The sequence below is a fragment of the Oncorhynchus keta genome, chromosome 19 (genome assembly GCF_023373465.1).
Source record: "Oncorhynchus keta strain PuntledgeMale-10-30-2019 chromosome 19, Oket_V2, whole genome shotgun sequence".
NCBI classification, from domain to species: Eukaryota; Metazoa; Chordata; class Actinopteri; order Salmoniformes; family Salmonidae; genus Oncorhynchus; species Oncorhynchus keta.
The window spans coordinates 21,355,800-21,373,608 of record NC_068439.1 but is presented as its reverse complement, the minus strand read 5'-3'; the positions used below and the strand labels follow the sequence as shown (position 1 = coordinate 21,373,608).

The 17,809-nt window shown below is 38.9% G+C and overlaps 1 protein-coding gene across 1 annotated transcript in view; it reads right to left on the bottom strand.

Annotated features, from left to right (window-relative positions):
* Positions 1-790, bottom strand: part of LOC118397972 (protein tyrosine phosphatase type IVA 3-like) — a 69,103-nt gene extending 68,313 nt beyond the window's left edge. Inside the window, exon 1 of the mRNA XM_052470025.1 lies at positions 495-790. The gene's annotated coding sequence lies outside the window, so the exon portion shown is untranslated. The remainder of the gene's footprint in view (positions 1-494) is intronic.
* Positions 791-17,809: the final 17,019 nt, after the last annotated feature.

Sequence of the window (17,809 nt, the reverse complement as noted above, 5' to 3'; positions counted from 1 at the left end):
CCCTACTTCTGCCTTCAATGATTGCAACAATGCTGCAAATGTCCATCGCCCACTATACATTTGGACATAATGTAGTCTACATGGTGGTTACAAAGTAGCAAGACATTACACGATCCTTCCACTCAAATGTTACATTGTATCGCATTGTTGCTACTTCGACAAAAAAGAGATAACAGAACAAGAGACGTGGAATCATGTTTAGACTGTCTGCATCAATCGTTATCATTTCAAACTGGCTTGCCACTAATTTAATAGGCTATAGCTAATGTTGCCAAGCTACCCTGACCAAGAAGCAGGAAGACACCCAGCACTGTCGCAGGCAGAACGCATGAATTGCATAGCGATCTCAGCGCATGGCTGTTGGAAATTGTCATAACGTTATATTTCGATCTATGTGCAGCAGTCTGGCCGGCAATAGACTATTTGTCAATAGAGTGGTGTCTAAACAAGTTATTAGCCTACTGGTGTAGGTGTGTGATTAGTAGTTTACTCACCAGTCGTTTTCTTGCTGATACTACCGGTAGGTCCAAGGTGGAGTATTGGGTTCATGTCACTGACGTTCATCCCACTAACTACGTGCGTCAGTCAAGATTCTGAAGGCATGATTTCGGGACAAATGGGAAAAGCATGAAGTCGTTATAGCGGGAATTTGAATCGCTGGCTGGACTGGGCTACACAAACTCTATGCTGTGGACCACCAGATGGGCTCCCGAGTGGCGCATCGGTCTAAGGCACTGCATCTCAGTGCTAGAGGCGTCACTACAGACCCTGGTTAGATTCCAGGCTGTATCACAACCGGCGTGATTTGGAGTCCCATAGGGTGGCGCACAATTGGCCCAGTATAGCTCTATTATAGCCTACTAATGTGATGAGTTCAAGCCGGTTCAAGCCAATGTAGGCCTTTCCCATTTAATATTACCTAGAGCTTTCCAAAAACACAATCTTCATAGTCGTGAAAAATGAATAAAAAAACAATGTAAATTATTTATAGACTGGACATCACTGCAGGGTAAACCTAAAGTAGCACGCTGTATTGAAACTGCATTGGCAGCCCTGGCCTATCAATCAGCCTACAAAATATCTCAGTGTAGTTCTAGAATTGAGGTTACTTTTCGCTGAACAGTAGTTCATTTCCTGTCCAACATTTCCATCTAGTGAAGAATTGTTGAATCACATTCAATCGAATGTTAGGATGGAGAACGCTATACAAAGCAGGATTGCCTATACTATACACAGGCAAGAAAAAAAAACATTTAGAAAACAGTCCCCTGTTTATCTGCTTTTCAAACATAGGCTAAAACTGTGAGTGGCAAGGCAGCACTTCACAGCATTCCGAATGTTATAGTCCTGTGAATGTCTAATACATATTTAGTGGATGCAAATGCCACAGAATTCCTTGTTATACAGAACGCATTACCTGGGACAATGGAAGAGATGAGTGAGGTGAACATAATTTCAATGAGGTCAGGCAGGCCCTTTGTATATAACGAAATTTAAATAACAAAAAAAAGGTTGTGGAAAATAGCTGACCAACCAACTTAAATCACCCATTTGATAAAAATGTAGTTATTTAGGTAGAATGGAAGAAGGAAATAACATTTTATGATATCATTTATAAAAAATACATTCTTAAAGAGTACAAAATGACTACAACAAGACATGAGGTGATGAATCAAACGTTTTTAAATCTGTCCTTTCCTTGATATTGCAGCCACTGAAACTTAGGTCTTTACATTGAACTTCGTTTTTGTATAGATACCCAAATTATCATATAATTAACGAGCCCAATAGGACCTTTTCATACCAGGATAAGGTGGTAAAACAGCGGGGCGGGGCCCTGAGGAAATGTCCCTCAGACTTAACTTGGTTTCATTGATTCATTATATGGTTATTTTAAAACAATAATGGTCGAAATTATCAATGCAAGATCTATCCCTGAAGTTCAGGACATCTTCGTAAACACGTCTTATAATTCACATGTCATTTGATAAAACAGTCAGTGCAGTCCACGTTGTTTTGTAATCATCGAGTAGGCTTTCAATATTGTTGGCTCAAATAGACTATTTATTTTCTTTCATTCTACTCAAATAACTGTGTTAGACTTTAAATAGATAAGCCTTACATGAGATTAACGACACTGTTTTTAAAAACCTTCCTTCTACATATAGCCAGTAGTCTAAATCGTTTGAAAATAATATAAATTTGAAGTTAATTTAATATGTAATCCTATACGGAATAAATTGTAAACGTACTTAAGTATCCAGTCTACTAAATATTTATCCAAGGGATTATCTAATGTGGCTAGACTACTACTTTCTACAAAACTGGAGCCTGAAGGCCCGACCTATAGTCCAAAAAGTCTCCCCCCTTTAGGTCTCTCAGTTCCATTGTCCAGGGGCAAAAGGCTTACTGATGAGGCTACCTGTATCATTCACATGCAGCAAATCGTTTATCACAGGGCCATAACATTGGAACGTTTGCAAATCACAGTTTTGATCTAGCCCTGACCCATCCACAGATTATTTACATTTTTGTTCACAGTTTGTTTGTTTGTCTTTAGGGACAGGGGTCTAAACCAGGGGTACTCAACTCTTCTCCCACGAGGTCAGGAGCCTGCTGGTTTTCTGTTCTACCTGATAATATTGATTTATTTTTCTTAAATGTAACCTTTATTTAATCTAGGCAAGTCAGTTAAGAACAAATTCGTATTTACAATGCCAGTGTCCTACCTGTCCTACAGTGTCCTACCATTCCTAACATCAACATACAGTACCAGTCAAAGGTTTGGACACACCTACTCATTCAAGGTTTTCTTTGTTTTTACTATGTTCTACATTGTAGAATAGTGAAGACATCAAAACTATGAAATAACACATATGGAATCATGCAGTAACCAAAAAAGTGTTCTCTCAACCAGCTTCATGAGGTCGTCACTTGGAATGCATAGTCCCACTAAGCGCAAACCAGATGGGATGGCGTATCACTGCAGAATGCTGTGGTAGTCGTGCTGGTTAAGTGTGCCTTGAATTCTGAATATATCATTGATAGTGTCACAAGCAAAGCACCCCCACACCATCACACCTCCTCCTCCATGCTTCATGGTGGGAACCATACATGCAGAGGTCATCTGTTCTCCTACTCTGCGTCTCACAAAGACACGGCACTTGGAACCAAAAATTGTGAATTTGGACTCATCAGACCAAAGGACAGATTTCCGCATTTATTTGGCCTGCAATTTCTGAGGCTGGTGACTAATGAACTTGTCCTCTGCAGCAGAGGTAACTCTGGGTCTTCCTTTCCTGTGGTGGTCCTCATGAGAGCCAGTTTCATCATAGAGCTTGATAGTTTTAGCGACTGCACTTGAAGAAACGTTCAAGGTTCTTGATATTTTCCACATTGACTGAACTTCATGTCTTAAAGTAGTGAATGTCGTTTCTCTTTGCTTATCTTAGCTGTTCTTGCAATAATATGGACTTGGTCTTTGACCAAATATGGCTATCTTCTGTATACTACCCCTATCTTGTCACAACACAAATGATTGGCTCAAACGCATTAATAAGGAATTAAATTAATTCCACAAATTAACTTTTAACAAAACACACCTGTTATTTGAAACCCATTCCAGGTGACTACCTCATGAAGCTGGTTGAGAATCTCAAATATAAAATCGATTTGATTTGTTGAACACTTTTTGGTTACTAAATGATTCCATGTGTTATTTCATAGTTTGATATATTCACTATTATTCTACAATGTAAAAATGAGTAGGTGTGTCCAATCTTTTGACTGGTACATTACCAGTCAAACGTTTGGACACACCTACTCCCCTGCATCTTAGTTGGATTAATAAAACAGGGTGATTTATGGAGCCCAACTTGGCAATGTGGTCGTACATTCCTCTCCCAATGTTATAACAGCCCTTAGCAGTGGTATGTATTTTGGCCAATATTTTCCAAATCATGCCAATATACCCTCCAACATCGGCATCGAGGGCATTAGCACTTTTATACCACGGGTTACAAACATATTCAAATGATTGACATATTTTCGTTATTTTGATGAATTTATTCATACTATTTCATCCTTCCAGAATATATAGTCCCGACGCCAAATCTAGGGTTGCTAACCAAGCCGGCTGGTTGTTCATTCTATAGGTTCGGTTGCTAGAGACTTGACGCAGTCGTTCAGTTTCTGTATCTATGGATGCGACCCAGTCGTTTGTTCTAAATGTACCATTGCCATACTTGCTGGCAACGTTCTTATGCCTTACTTGCTAGCTAACCAACTACGGCTAATTTAAAGTAGCCGCATTTGCTTCAGCTGTTTCCAAGGGACATTTATTTGGAACATATACTGCAACGGTTTCAAACTCATTCCACATAGACCCTGGGAGTTTCGCTTCACCCTTGTACTTGATTGATGAATTAAGGTCACTAATTAGTAAGGAACTTCCAATTCCTGGTTGTCTAGGGCCCTACTTCTGCCTTCAATGATTGCAACAATGCTGCAAATGTCCATCGCCCACTATACATTTTGACATAATGTAGTCTACATGGTGGTTACAAAGTAGCAAGACATTACACGATCCTTCCACTCAAATGTTACATTGTATCAGCATTGTTGCTACTTCGACAAAAAAGAGATAACAGAACAAGAGACGTGGAATCATGTTTAGACTGTCTGCATCAATCGTTATCATTTCAAACTGGCCTGCCACTAATTTAATAGGCTATAGCTAATGTTGCCAAGCTACCCTGACCAAGAAGCAGGAAGACACCCAGCACTGTCGCAGGCAGAACGCATGAATTGCATAGCGATCTCAGCGCATGGCTGTTGGAAATTGTCATAACGTTATATTTCGATCTATGTGCAGCAGTCTGGCCGGCAATATACTATTTGTGAATAAATACTGACGTTCATCCCACTAACTACGTGCGTCAGTCAAGATTCTGAAGGCATGATTTCGGGACAAATGGGAAAAGCATGAAGTCGTTATAGCGGGAATTTGAATCGCTGGCTGGACTGGGCTACACAAACTCTATGCTGTGGACCACCAGATGGGCTCCCGAGTGGCGCATCGGTCTAAGGCACTGCATCTCAGTGCTAGAGGCGTCACTACAGACCCTGGTTAGATTCCAGGCTGTATCACAACCGGCGTGATTCGGAGTTCCATAGGGTGGCGCACAATTGGCCCAGCATAGCTAGGCTTTGGCTGGGGTAGGCCTTCATTGTAAATAAGAATTAGTTCTTAACTGACTTGCTTAGTAAAAAAATATATATATATACTTGCTTAGTTAAATAAATATTTTAAACATGTAAAATGCACAGGACTTGGAGATGACAATGGATATTTCTCTGAAGCCCTATTATAGCCTACTAATGTGATGAGTTCAAGCCGGTTCAAGCCCATGTAGGCCTAGGCCATTTAATATTACCTAGAGCTTTACAAAAACACAATCTTCATAGTCGTGAAAAAATGAATAAAAAAACTATGTAAATTATTTATAGACTGGACATCAATCATTGCAGTGTTAACCTAAAGTAGCACGCTGTATTGAAACTGCATTGGCATCCCTGGCCTGTCAATCAGCCTACAAAATATCTCAGTGTAGTCCTAGAATTGAGGTTACTTTTCGCTGAACAGTAGTTCATTTCCTGTCCAACATTTCCATCTAGTGAAGAATTGTTGAATCACATTCAATCAAATGTTAGGATGGAGAACGCTATACAAAGCAGGATTGCCTAAACTATACACAGGCAAGAAAAAAAACATTTCGAAAACAGTTCCCTGTTTATCTGCTTTTCAAACATAGGCTAAAACTGTGAGTGGCAAGGCAGCACTTCACAGCATTCCGAATGTTATAGTCCTGTGAATGTCTAATACATATTTAGTGGATGCAAATGCCACAGAATTCCTTGTTATACAGAACGCATTACCTGGGACAATGGAAGAGATGAGTGAGGTGAACATAATTTCAATGAGGTCAGGCAGGCCCTTTGTATATAACGAAATTTAAATAACAAAAAAAAGGTTGTGGAAAATAGCTGACCAACCAACTTAAATCATCCATTTGATAAAAATGTAGTTATTTAGGTAGAATGGAAGAAAGAAAAAACATTTTATGATATAATTGATAAAAATACATTCTTAAAGAGTACATAACATAATGACTACAACAAGACATTAGGTGATGAATCAAAAGTTTTTAAATCTGCCCTTTCCTTGATATTGCAGCCACTGAAACTTAGGTCTTACATTGAACTGTAACTCTGTGTTGTCTGTTCACACTGCTATGCTTTATCTTGGCCAGGTCGCAGTTGCAAATTAGAACTTGTTCTCAACTAGCCTACCTGGTTAAATAAAGGTAAAATAAAAAAATCTCACCTCATTTGCTCACATCGTATATAGACTTGTTTATACTGTATTATTGACTGTATGTTTGTTTTACTCCATGTGTAACTTTGTGTCGTTGTATGTGTCGAACTGCTTTGCTTTATCTTGGCCAGGTCGCAATTGTAAATGAGAACTTGTTCTCAACTTGCCTACCTGGTTAAATAAAGGTGAAATAAAAAATAATTTAAAAAACTTCGTTTTTGTATAGATACCCAAATTATCATATAATTAGATTAGGACCATCCTACTTTTATTGCGAATTAGATTTGAACAAAGAACGAATCTGATTTCTATGTCTACGAAATATAGCATCAACCTGTAATAAAAACACCAGCTGGCTACACATGTCCAAGTTATTCTTAGATGTTTTCTTTAAATGGGAGGTTCCAACTGTATCAACAGACATTTATAAACGCATACATTGACATTGTGTAGGTTATAGATTAACAATGTATACAAAAATGTTACCAGTTTAATCAGGGATGGGAGCATATGAATGCGTAAAAGTAGCTTATTAAGCTGTTATAAACTTTAATGAGGCAAAAACGACTTAAAAGTGCATAATGTGAAGTGAAAAACGTTTTTTTCTCCATGTAAAATGGTGATCATCATTAGCATATGTAGGCACAGGGTACTACTACACGTACAGGTGTGCATTCCAGGTTAATGAGGCCAATAGGACCTTTTCATACCAGGATAAGGTGGTAAAACAGCGGGGCGGGGCCCTGAGGAAATGTCCCTCAGACTTAACTTGGTTTCATTGATTCATTATATGGTTATTTTAAAACAATAATGGTCGAAATTATCAATGCAAGATCTATCCCTGAAGTTCAGGACATCTTCGTAAACACGTATTATAATTCACATGTCATTTGATAAAACAGTCAGTGCAGTCCACGTTGTTTTGTAATCATCGAGTAGGCTTTCAATATTGTTGGCTCAAATAGACTATTTATTTTCTTTCATTCTACTCAAATAACTGTATCAGACTGTAATAGATAAGCCTTACATGAGATAAACGACGCTGTTTTTAAAAACATTCCTTCTACATGTAGACAGTAGTCTAAATCGTTTGAAAATAATATACATTTGAAGTTAATTTAATATGTAATTTTGGTTTTGTAATCCTATACGGAATCAATTGTAAACGTACCTATGTATCCAGTCTACTAAATATTTATTATCTAATGAGGCCCTACCTATAGTCCAAATAGTCTCCCCCATTTAGGTCTCTCAGTTCCATTGTCCAGGGGCAAAAGGCTTACTGATGAGGCTAACTGTATCATTCACATGCAGCAAATCGTTTATCACAGGGCCATAACATTGGAACGTTTGCAAATCACAGTTTTGATCTAGCCCTGACCCATCCACAGATTATTTAAATGTTTGTTCACAGTTTGTTTGTCTTTAGGGACAGGGGTCTAAACCAGGGGTACTCAACTCTTCTCCCACGAGGTCAGGAGCCTGTTGGTTTTCTGTTCTACCTGATAATATTGATTTATTTTTCTTAAATGTAACCTTTATTTAATCTAGGCAAGTCAGTTAAGAACAAATTCGTATTTACAATGACAGTGTCCTACATTGTCCTACAGTGTCCTACCCGTATTTACAATGCCAGTGTCCTACCTGTCCTACAGTGTCCTACCATTCCTAACATCAACATACAGTACCAGTCAAAGGTTTGGACACACCTACTCATTCAAGGTTTTCTTTGTTTTTACTATTTTCTACATTGTAGAATAGTGAATACATCAAAACTATGAAATACCACATACGGAATCATGCAGTAACCAAAAAAGTGTTCTCTCAACCAGCTTCATGAGGTAGTCACCTGGAATGCATAGTCCCACTAAGCGCAAACCAGATGGGATGGCGTATCACTGCAGAATGCTGTGGTAGTCGTGCTGGTTAAGTGTGCCTTGAATTCTGAATATATCATTGATAGTGTCACAAGCAAAGCACCCCCACACCATCACACCTCCTCCTCCATGCTTCATGGTGGGAACCATACATGTAGAGGTCATCTGTTCTCCTACTCTGCGTCTCACAAAGACACGGCACTTGGAACCAAAAATTGCGAATTTGGACTCATCAGACCAAAGGACAGATTTCCGCATTTATTTGGCCTGCAATTTCTGAGGCTGGTGACTAATGAACTTGTCCTCTGCAGCAGAGGTAACTCTGGGTCTTCCTTTCCTGTGGTGGTCCTCATGAGAGCCAGTTTCATCATAGAGCTTGATCGTTTTTGCGACTGCACTTGAAGAAACATTCAAGGTTCTTGACATTTTCCGCATTGACTGAACTTCATGTCTTAAAGTAGTGACTGTCGTTTCTCTTCGCTTATCTTAGCTGTTCTTGCAATAATATGGACTTGGTCTTTCACCAAATATGGCTATCTTCTGTATACTACCCCTATCTTGTCACAACACAAATGATTGGCTCAAACGCATTAATAAGGAAATAAATTCCACAAATTAACTTTTAACAAAACACACCTGTTATTTGAAACCCATTCCAGGTGACTACCTCATGAAGCTGGTTGAGAATCTCAAATATAACATCGATTTGATTTGTTGAACAATTTTTGGTTACTACATGATTCCATGTGTTATTTCATAGTTTGATATATTCACTATTATTCTACAATGTAAAAATGAGTAGGTGTGTCCAATGTTTTGACTGGTACATTACCAGTCAAGCGTTTGGACACACCTACTCCCCTGCATCTCAGTTGGATTTATAAAACAGGGTGAGCCTGTTATGGAGCTCAACTTGGCAATGTGGTCGTACATTCCTCTCCCAATGTTAACACTCAGAATCACTTAACACTGAGAACTACAGGACAGTGGAGTCTATATAGTGAGACAGTTTGTGAATCAGAGCTGTTCAGCAAAGGAGAGGGCTATCCTGGGTTTACATTTACATCATGTTACGAAACATATGTAGCTTAATATACTGTATATTTAAACATAATATCATTACTTAGGCCTATTACTATTGTATATGTCAAATATATATTAAACACCCATGCATATATTTAATATGTCCTATGATTAAAGGCCTCAGTGTTCAATTTCTGGCTAATAGTAGTCTTTCTCTTTCCCCATCACATTGTCTTCAAGGTTAGAAGGGGCACATGGTGGTGAGTGCTGTGACTGTGGATGTTGGAGTGTACATATTACTCTAAGAAGAATGGATTTTATAGATTTGATTTATTTAGATAGTTTTCTGAGTGTGACTGATGAATAAATTGCTTGGTTATGTATTTTAAAAGCCCAATAAAATCACACAGGAATGTTACAGAATCAATACACAATAGACACATAGCCAGGGCTGGTAGAGTATAGTTATATGTCAAAGAAGGTTCAAGTCTTAGTGGAAGATTTATTAAGGTACTGCTACATGGGCCACTTTCAAAGAATTTGTTATCAAAGGAAATACTCATATGCCTTCACCACCAGTTAGCTACAACTACACAGACAAAATAATTGCATTCATGAGTTTCATTGACAAATGTCAATACATTTAAAAAAGGTCAGCCAAAGTAAAAATCTGATTCAAATTATTTTTTCCCGAATTAAATGTTTTTAAATGTTACCTTTATTTAACCAGGCAAGTCAGTTAAGAACACATTCTTATTTTCAATGACGGCCTAGGAACAGTGGGTTAACTGCCTGTTCAGGGGCAGAACGACAGATTTGTACCTTGTCAGCTCGGGGGTTTAAACTCGCAACCTTCCGGTTACTAGTCCAACGCTCTAACCACTAGGCTACCCTGGTTTGCTCAGACAGAGATGAATATAGTCAGTGACAACTGTGTGGAGTTTTGTTGTTGGGAGTTAAGGGTTTGTGATAGCAACTATTTATAATATTACAATATTATCGACACTATGTTCTAGGATTTCCTAGGATCTTCTATGAAGAACCTCGTATCTACTAATTACTCTTCTGTAGCTTGTGAGCCTAATTGATCAAAGCATGCTGCATGCATGTTCGTGAGAGTGTCAGCTTTACATAGATAACTTTTAAAAGCTTTTAATTCTGACTCTACATACGTTTTTGTCAACAACAAAAAGACCCAGCCACCTTGTCTCACCATCACCGCTCCAGCTCAGTTAATCACATGGTTGACCTAGACACACTTGACGAATCCAATGGTACAACCCAGAAGTCTGTGGCTCAACCACACAATGTTTACAAGGGGTTAAAAGTCTTAAATCATGCCAGGGCAACAGTGGGACTCTACCGACTTATAATGGGGAACAATAAAGCATACAAAACGCATGAACTAGTACTGGACAATATCAGCATTTTGAGTAAACAGGCTGCACGTTTCTCATATAACTGATTACTTAATAATAACGAAAATTATAGTCGAACCCTGGTAAAATAAAAATAAGAAAATCCTAAAGAGAAGGACAAACTGTACATGTCCCCCCTCAGCACCCCGCCCCTTAACACCTTCTCTCAGTATGAAAAGGTCCTATAGGCCTACTTTTTGTCCTATTGTTCTAGCAGGACATATATCCAGAGGTCAGCCCAGGTTAACAGTTCCACTGAGCAAGGTCCTGATATTAGTGCTCTGTGTGACACTTGGTGTGAGAAGAACTATTCAACGAAAAAGATGCAGAACGTAACAGAGAACATCATGGGAACTCTCCTACCTCCACAGGCTCCGTCCAACGTTGTTCAGCGAAGTAAGAACCAACGTTATGGCAAGAAGAAGAGCACAACCTATCTGGGACTGATTGCTTATGTCATTCAGGACTCTCCAGACAAGATGCTCACATTTACTCAGGTAAAACCAATATATTTGATCACCCAGGGTGTAATTTCAATTGTGTTCTGAAAAGGAATTACTGGTCCTTAATTAATGACGAGTGCTAATATGGAGTGTTATCATTTGTAGATGATGGACAAGTTGGGAGCTTTCCTCTCAGGAGACAGAAAAGGCATCGAGAACAACATCAGGGTCTGCTTATCATCCAACGATTGTTTTGTCAAGGTATGTCCACAATAATTATATCTACTGTATCAGACCGTACTTATTGTATCTATCATTCAACCACCCTGAGATCAACAGATATTCATTTGTTGATCGTGTTTATCTATTTCAGGTTCCAGTCAGTCCATATATGCCACACTCAAAAAAGAACTTCTGGAAATTCGACGAGAGTCAAATTACAGCGAAGATGGCAAGACGCCACTTCAAGGGCATACTGGACTTGTTCCCCGAGTTGTCCACCAAAGTGCGAATGGAGGCAGAACAGATATCAGAGCGCTCTGCCGCGGTCTTCTCACCAAAACCAAGCCTCGCCAGCCCTCAAATGCAGAATAATAATGAGGTGAACTTTAGCAGTCCTTTCTCCATCGAATCCATCTTGAAATGCTCCAGAACCAACGCTGCTCCTCGTTTTGCCGACCCACCGCGTAACTGTTATTTGAAGTACCCTGTGCCCAGGTACGCTTGTGATGCTCACCATTTTGGATTGTAACTACCTTTTTTTCTTCATTTATTTTCATCGTGCACTGTTAACTTTTGTGTATTTTTTCAATAAAGTCTACTTGGAAAATAAAATTATGCAATCCAATTATTTTAATTGATATGATAACTGGGTAAATTAAAAAGCGCCCTGCTGGGCACAGACATCAGTTCGACCTCTATATTTGATTTACATTTGTTTGAGTTATTGAATTCAATGTGAAATCAGCAAAACATTTCACAATGTCATTGGATTTAGGTTAAAAGTTTATTGAAAAAAATACGAAATGTCATTGCATTGATGACTTTTCAAATCCAGTTAGTTTTACACGTTAATTCAACGTCATCACATAGATTTTTGGGGTCGAAATGACGTGGAAACAACGTTGATTCAACCAGTTTTGGAACAGTGGGGCAGTACTGTATCCTCATGTTTCTTCCAGACACTAATCAAGAGATATCCATTTATTCTATACACACTTTCTATCGAAAATCTAATGGCATATGTTCGTTTTGAACTTGTATTTGAAGTTGCATATATCTATTTAAATGATTATAAACTGGGTGTTTCAAGCACTGAATGCTGATTGGGTGACAGCCGTGGTACATCAGACCTATACCATGGGTATGACAACATATTTATTTTTACTGCTATAACTACGTTGATAACCAGCGTATACTAGCAATAAGGCACCTATGAGGTTTGTGGTATAAAGTATGGCCAATATACCACGGCTCAGGGCTGTATCCAGGCACTCCACGTTGAGTCCTGCGTTATAACATCCCTTAGCCGTGGTATGTATTTTTGCCATATATCACACATCATCGTGCCTTATTGCTTAATTATGCCCTCGAAGCCAGTGTTTGGAGGATATTTTGGCCAATATTTGCCAAACATGCCAATATACCCTCCAACATCGGCTTCGAGGGCATTAGCACTTTTATACCACGGGTTACAAACATATTCAAATAATTGACATATTTTCGTTAAAAACGTTATTTTGATGAATTTATTCATACTATTTCATCCTTCCACAATATATAGTCCCGACACAAATCTAGGGTTGCTAACCAAGCCGGCTGGTTGTTCATTCTATAGGTTCGGTTGCTAGAGACTTGACGCAGTCGTTCAGTTTCTGTATCTATGGATGCGACCCAGTCGTTTGTTCTAAATGTACCATTGCCATACTTGCTGGCAACATTCTTATGCCTTACTTGCTAGCTAACCAACTACGGCTAATTTACAGTCAAAAAGTGCAGTCAGAATAACAACAAAGTAGCCGCATTTCCTTTCCTGTGGTGGTCCTCATGAGAGCCAGTTTCATCATAGAGCTTGATAGTTTTTGCGACCGCACTTGAAGAAACGTTCAAGGTTCTTGACATTTTCCGCATTGACTGAACTTCATGTCTTAAAGTAGTGACTGTCGTTTCTCTTTGCTTATTTTAGCTGTTCTTGCAATACTACTAAATATTTATCCAAGGGATTATCTAATGTGGCTAGACTACTACTTTCTACAAAACTGGAGCCTGAAGGCCCTACCAAAAGTCAAAATAGTCTCCCCCATTTAGGTCTATCAGTTCCATTGTCCAGGGGCAAAAGGCTTACTGATGAGGCTAACTGTATCATTCACATGCAGCAAATCGTTTATCACAGGGCCATAACATTGGAACGTTTGCAAATCACAGTTTTGACCTAGCCCTGACCCATCCACAGATTATTTAAATGTTTGTTCACAGTTTGTTTGTCATTAGGGACAGGGGTCTAAACCAGGGGTACTCAACTCTTCTCCCACGAGGTCAGGAGCCTGCTGGTTTTCTGTTCTACCTGATAATATTGTTTTATTTTTCTTAAATTTAACCTTTATTTAATCTTGGCAAGTCAGTTAAGAACAAATTCGTATTTACAATGACAGTGTCCTACATTGTCCTACAGTGTCCTACCCGTATTTACAATGACAGTGTCCTTCCTACCTGTGCTACAGTGTCCTACCTTTCCTAACATCAACATACAGTACCAGTCAAAGGTTTGGACACACCTACTCATTCAAGATTTTCTTTGTTTTTACTATTTTCTACATTGTAGAATAGTGAAGACATCAAAACTATGAAATAACACATATGGAATCATGCAGTAACCAAAAAAGTGTTCTCTCAACCAGCTTCATGAGGTAGTCACCTGGAATGCATAGTCCCACTAAGCGCAAACCAGATGGGATGGCGTATCACTGCAGAATGCTGTGGTAGTCGTGCTGGTTAAGTGTGCCTTGAATTCTGAATATATCATTGATAGTGTCACAAGCAAAGCACCCCCACACCATCACTCCTCCTCCTCCATGCTTCATGGTGGTAACCATACATGCAGAGGTCATCTGTTCTCCTACTCTGCGTCTCACAAAGACACGGCACTTGGAACCAAAAATTGCGAATTTGGACTCATCAGACCAAAGGACAGATTTCCGCATTTATTTGGCCTGCAATTTCTGAGGCTGGTGACTAATGAACTTGTCCTCTGCAGCAGAGGTAACTCTGGGTCTTCCTTTCCTGTGGTGGTCCTCATGAGAGCCAGTTTCATCATAGAGCTTGATCGTTTTTGCGACTGCACTTGAAGAAACGTTCAAGGTTCTTGACATTTTCCGCATTGACTGAACTTCATGTCTTAAAGTAGTGACTGTCGTTTCTCTTCGCTTATCTTAGCTGTTCTTGCAATAATATGGACTTGGTCTTTCACCAAATATGGCTATCTTCTGTATACTACCCCTATCTTGTCACAACACAAATGATTGGCTCAAACGCATTAATAAGGAAATAAATTCCACAAATTAACTTTTAACAAAACACACCTGTTATTTGAAACCCATTCCAGGTGACTACCTCATGAAGCTGGTTGAGAATCTCAAATATAACATCGATTTGATTTGTTGAACAATTTTTGGTTACTACATGATTCCATGTGTTATTTCATAGTTTGATATATTCACTATTATTCTACAATGTAAAAATGAGTAGGTGTGTCCAATGTTTTGACTGGTACATTACCAGTCAAGCGTTTGGACACACCTACTCCCCTGCATCTCAGTTGGATTTATAAAACAGGGTGAGCCTGTTATGGAGCTCAACTTGGCAATGTGGTCGTACATTCCTCTCCCAATGTTAACACTCAGAATCACTTAACACTGAGAACTACAGGACAGTGGAGTCTATATAGTGAGACAGTTTGTGAATCAGAGCTGTTCAGCAAAGGAGAGGGCTATCCTGGGTTTACATTTACATCATGTTACGAAACATATGTAGCTTAATATACTGTATATTTAAACATAATATCATTACTTAGGCCTATTACTATTGTATATGTCAAATATATATTAAACACCCATGCATATATTTAATATGTCCTATGATTAAAGGCCTCAGTGTTCAATTTCTGGCTAATAGTAGTCTTTCTCTTTCCCCATCACATTGTCTTCAAGGTTAGAAGGGGCACATGGTGGTGAGTGCTGTGACTGTGGATGTTGGAGTGTACATATTACTCTAAGAAGAATGGATTTTATAGATTTGATTTATTTAGATAGTTTTCTGAGTGTGACTGATGAATAAATTGCTTGGTTATGTATTTTAAAAGCCCAATAAAATCACACAGGAATGTTACAGAATCAATACACAATAGACACATAGCCAGGGCTGGTAGAGTATAGTTATATGTCAAAGAAGGTTCAAGTCTTAGTGGAAGATTTATTAAGGTACTGCTACATGGGCCACTTTCAAAGAATTTGTTATCAAAGGAAATACTCATATGCCTTCACCACCAGTTAGCTACAACTACACAGACAAAATAATTGCATTCATGAGTTTCATTGACAAATGTCAATACATTTAAAAAAGGTCAGCCAAAGTAAAAATCTGATTCAAATTATTTTTTTCCCGAATTAAATGTTTTTAAATGTTACCTTTATTTAACCAGGCAAGTCAGTTAAGAACACATTCTTATTTTCAATGACGGCCTAGGAACAGTGGGTTAACTGCCTGTTCAGGGGCAGAACGACAGATTTGTACCTTGTCAGCTCGGGGGTTTAAACTCGCAACCTTCCGGTTACTAGTCCAACGCTCTAACCACTAGGCTACCCTGGTTTGCTCAGACAGAGATGAATATAGTCAGTGACAACTGTGTGGAGTTTTGTTGTTGGGAGTTAAGGGTTTGTGATAGCAACTATTTATAATATTACAATATTATCGACACTATGTTCTAGGATTTCCTAGGATCTTCTATGAAGAACCTCGTATCTACTAATTACTCTTCTGTAGCTTGTGAGCCTAATTGATCAAAGCATGCTGCATGCATGTTCGTGAGAGTGTCAGCTTTACATAGATAACTTTTAAAAGCTTTTAATTCTGACTCTACATACGTTTTTGTCAACAACAAAAAAGACCCAGCCACCTTGTCTCACCATCACCGCTCCAGCTCAGTTAATCACATGGTTGACCTAGACACACTTGACGAATCCAATGGTACAACCCAGAAGTCTGTGGCTCAACCACACAATGTTTACAAGGGGTTAAAAGTCTTAAATCATGCCAGGGCAACAGTGGGACTCTACCGACTTATAATGGGGAACAATAAAGCATACAAAACGCATGAACTAGTACTGGACAATATCAGCATTTTGAGTAAACAGGCTGCACGTTTCTCATATAACTGATTACTTAATAATAACGAAAATTATAGTCGAACCCTGGTAAAATAAAAATAAGAAAATCCTAAAGAGAAGGACAAACTGTACATGTCCCCCCTCAGCACCCCGCCCCTTAACACCTTCTCTCAGTATGAAAAGGTCCTATAGGCCTACTTTTTGTCCTATTGTTCTAGCAGGACATATATCCAGAGGTCAGCCCAGGTTAACAGTTCCACTGAGCAAGGTCCTGATATTAGTGCTCTGTGTGACACTTGGTGTGAGAAGAACTCTACAACGAAAAAGATGCAGAACGTAACAGAGAACATCATGGGAACTCTCCTACCTCCACAGGCTCCGTCCAACGTTGTTCAGCAAAGTAAGAACCAACGTTATGGCAAGAAGAAGAAGAGCACAACCTATCTGGGACTGATTGCTTATGTCATTCAGGACTCTCCAGACAAGATGCTCACATTTACTCAGGTAAAACCAATATATTTGATCACCCAGGGTGTAATTTCAATTGTGTTCTGAAAAGGAATTACTGGTCCTTAATTAATGACGAGTGCTAATATGGAGTGTTATCATTTGTAGTGGATGGACAAGTTGGGAGCTTTCCTCTCAGGAGACAGAAAAGGCATCGAGAACAACATCAGGGTCTGCTTATCATCCAACGATTGTTTTGTCAAGGTATGTCCACAATAATTATATCTACTGTATCAGACCGTACTTATTGTATCTATCATTCAACCACCCTGAGATCAACAGATATTCATTTGTTGATCGTGTTTATCTATTTCAGGTTCCAGTCAGTCCATATATGCCACACTCAAAAAAGAACTTCTGGAAATTCTGGTGATGATGATGGAAGGCGTATCCAGAACGTGCGTATGTGTGCTGAGCCCTCCTACCTGAAATACTCCAGACCCAACGCTACTCGTTTTGCCGACCCACCGCGTAACTGTTATTTGAAGTACCCTGTGCCCATTTACGCTTGTGATGCTCACCATTTTGGATTGTCACTAACTTTTTTCCATCTATTTTCATTGTGCATTTTTAACTTGTATATATGTTTTCAGTAAAGTCTACTTGTAAAATAAAATGATATCATCGAATTATTTACATTTATACTATAACTGCGCCCCACTGGGCACATACGTCGACCTCTATTTGGTTGAATTGTCAACTAACATGAATTCAACGTGAAATCAAGAAAACATTTCACAGTATCGTTGGATTTAGATTGAATTTGGGTGAAACAAATAAAAAA